Below are 3,765 nucleotides of genomic sequence, written 5' to 3' on the forward strand. Positions count from 1 at the left end.
TCTCTCTCTCTCTCTGTCTCTGGCTATATGTGCTTACGTGATGCGGGCCAACGAATCATGGTTATAACCAATTTTTTCTTAGATCTTTTTAAAAGTTAAACAAAAAAATACCTTGACGAGCATGAATTTTGCGACTAATGATTAAAATTGCGAATTTTAAAAGTTAATTACATGTTTTGCCATCCCTCTCTCTTATTGTACCGAATCGTGACAAAGACCGCGCGATTGACGCTTTACAGAGATCTCATTTTCACAATGCGTTTTCATAATTTTCAATAGACGACGCTACTACCCTTACCACCTTTATAAAATCTAGACAACAAAGACACTACGAATGTTTAATTCAAGATTACGATAGTCGCGCGCAGCTTCTCGAGAAATTTCCATTTCCGATTGGCGTATAAGTAAATCAGTGATCATGCAAAATTAGGCCAATTAACGCAGTATTTTACAAATGCCGATAAATGGCCCCGACAAACAATGCGAGTCCGAATAAATATTTGCAAGTCATGGCTGGCTCGAGCCCACCACCCTTATTAATTAAGAGTTCGAGCCTTATTGAAACGAGTATATTGGGTATGACGTCGATGTAAAACGTTGGTAAAATAGGGCCCAGGATGGTGGAGGCTCGTTTCGTCGACCCTGTCTCTGTCTTCATCAACCGAATTGTCTCTCCTCTCGGGACATACGTCGTCCAAATCTGCAGGAGATGCACTTGCTGCACGAGCGATTCCCACGACGTTAACTTTCGGCCGGGGATTCAGGCCGCCAACGCCTTAGACTTATCGTCGACTTAGTAAAGCTTCCGAGACCAATCAGGAGCGGACTCGTGATTATGATGGTTCATCATTGTCCCATCAAGTAGTCGGGAACGATCTTGCGCTACATGATCCTGTAAGCTTGTAATTTTATGGTAGGAGGGGAAGGTTGCGTTTAACGAGGATGTATTATTATTCTTCTACTTGTTTCTATTATTATTATTAATTATTGTTATTGTTGTTGTTGTTGTTGTTGTTGTTGTTGTTGTTGTTGTTGTTATTATTATTGTTGTTGTTGTTATTGTTGTTTTTATCGTTGTTATTATAGTAGAAAATATCGTTGTAAAGTGCGCGGGCTCCGAATGTATTCGTACATGTGGTTTCTTAGCCAAACGTCGATGCTGACGGGGTGGCTTGACTCGCGCGATCTATCGATAAAACAGGACGGGAATAAATAAATCGCTGGGAGTCGCATGACAATCGTTACTTCTTTCGCTACGTGATTAATCGGGCTCGATATACTTTTGCCGGGAAGCAGCTGTTTGTTTCTTTTTTTTCCTTTCTTTTTTTTTGTTTTTGTTTTTGGTATGGTCGGCCAACAGAGAGGGCAAAAAGTAAACAATGCAGTAAATTTAAGTTAAAAGGCTGCAGGCCGGGGAAAATTGTCAAACTCGTCGCGCCAACACTCACACGTCGTACATGGGCACGTAGAGACTCGCGCGGATACGTGCGCGTAGACGTACCTGGTGAAGAGTACACATCGTACGCAGTGCATCATTGGGCTCGCCGAGCACGTGGCGAACAAAGAGGAAAGTACTTCTGACGATGACGTTTATCATATTTTATTGCCTTTGGCCCCGCGCGAGTTGTTCATTGTTCGAGCGTCTGTTTTGTTTCCGGCTATTATTTGGTCGCGGCGCACGAGGTTCTCGGCGTTTAACCGACTCGAGCCAACAAGAAGAAGAAGTAAAAGAGAGAGAGAGAGAGAGAGAGAGAGAGAGAGACGGCGTGAGAACAAAATCCAAGTCCTACGACTTTTCTTTTATATCGAAAGAGCCTCTCTCGCTCTCTTACGTTGATCCTTTCCTTCCGGCATCCTTTTGTTTTTTCTCTTCGTGCTTTGGTTCCATTTTTTCATCACTCTCTGTTTTTTTTCTCTGTTTTTTGTTTTGTTTGTTTTGTTTATTTTTTTTCTGTTCGTTCGAGTAAAGAATTTTCGGATCCACTTTCGTCTCAAAGGATAATGAGAAACAACTGGACGATTATGGTGTTTAACACCGATACCAGAGCACGTCGTGTCATATAGAATTTATGAATTTTTTTTGTTTGTTTGTTGGTTTTTTTTTGATAGCGATGGACGATCGGACAAATCGTGAAAATGCTAATGATGTCGAGTATGACGTGCGGTACGTGGTGTGCGGCAATCGTCGTTCAACCTGCGGACTTGCGACCTACAAATTCTAAGCCAAAGCGTAGGTATAATACAATGGTGAATACTTTTATCGCATGGCGTGACATTTTACGTAACAACGTCGCGTCTAAACAGGACATTATTGGAAATTCCTAGCAATCGATTGGCAACCGAAGTGGGCATCCCCGCCCCGCCCCACCAGATATAACGTTACGATACGACATTCGATAATCCATTGCGATGCCTCGATTGGCGCTCATCGATTTTGTCGGCTGAGCGATCGATAATGACTCAGGGCGGATTATCCTGCATTCGTTACGGTATCCAGTGGACTTGAAATAGTCTGACCTTGAAATTGATAAAATTATCTCTCCTTTCGAGTAGCTTGGAAAGAAGAAGAAGTAACAATAAATGAAAGTGGAAAACATCGGTTTGATGGCAACACGAGGAAGACATCGGTCAATCCCGTAATCCGTAGCTTCCTTCGCGGACTTTTCCTTATCGCAGTAACTTAATACCAATTTAACACGAATATGAGGTGATTTTCGTAATGCAGGAGGAATGCTTAGCGCAATGTCGATGTGCGCACAAAGCAAAGATGCACGAAAAATTCGTTAGTGCTAGCATCCATAAATACGAGGATATTCGAAGCTCCTCTACGTATATTGTTTGGCCCAGAGTTATTTTCTGGAATTATCGAGAAGACCTGCGAAGGTGATAAGGGTAGTAAAATCATCGTTGTTACGGTGCGCAAAGAGCACTCGCGTTCGGGCCTCATTCACCCATTCGTCCACTAATTACGTACTGACGGGTCGCCACCACCCCCCTCGCCGCCACCCCCGAAATCTGCCACTGATTTCCGGCTCCATCTCATGCTGCTCCAATAGAAAGAGAGAAGGAATAAGTGTTAGAGGTTGATATGTCGCATTGCCGTTATACGTAGTGAAAGTTGCGATTGCTTTTGCACTCGATGCCACCAATGTCGATCCTGAGACGCCTCGATGGTTATAGCGCTCGTAAATTCCCCATCAGCCATTGTAAATCATAGGGGCCAGCTTGCGATTTCCAGACTGAGGGAGTCGAATAACCCGCGACTTAGTTGAAACGGAGCGATGAAGCCTGCAATTAATTTACACGGGCAGGCTCCAGTCGACCACGCAGTCGATTAGGTTGGATGGGAGTGGGGTTGGGGAGGGGGTGATTGTAAATGAATTTTTATGGCGAGGGAGCGGGCTCGGCGATTGAAAAATATCCCTCCTATTGCTCGTGACACTCATATGCTCACCGGACATACAATCCAATATCAATAAATTCGAAATAAATAGCAGTATTGTTCAACATAAGCCTCGTTCCCACATTTGTCATTAGACACGGCGGCTACTGTTGCTGCACCTGGAGTGTCGCTCGGTGCGGTTCTCGTGCAGCCAAGTTGCGAGAGCTACTTTCGCGCCTTCCGAGTTGGGATGGCCGGCTGTATGAGAGAATGGCTCGTTCCTTTTTCTTCGTCTCTCCCTTTTTCGTCCTCGGTCCTCGGGCCGATCAGCCTCGACGCTGCCTCTATAGAATGCCGCGTATTTAGTTTCACGTACGGTCGCC

This window comes from Ceratosolen solmsi, unplaced genomic scaffold (genome assembly GCF_000503995.2).
Source record: "Ceratosolen solmsi marchali unplaced genomic scaffold, CerSol_1.0 scaffold41, whole genome shotgun sequence".
Classification (NCBI taxonomy): domain Eukaryota; kingdom Metazoa; phylum Arthropoda; class Insecta; order Hymenoptera; family Agaonidae; genus Ceratosolen; species Ceratosolen solmsi.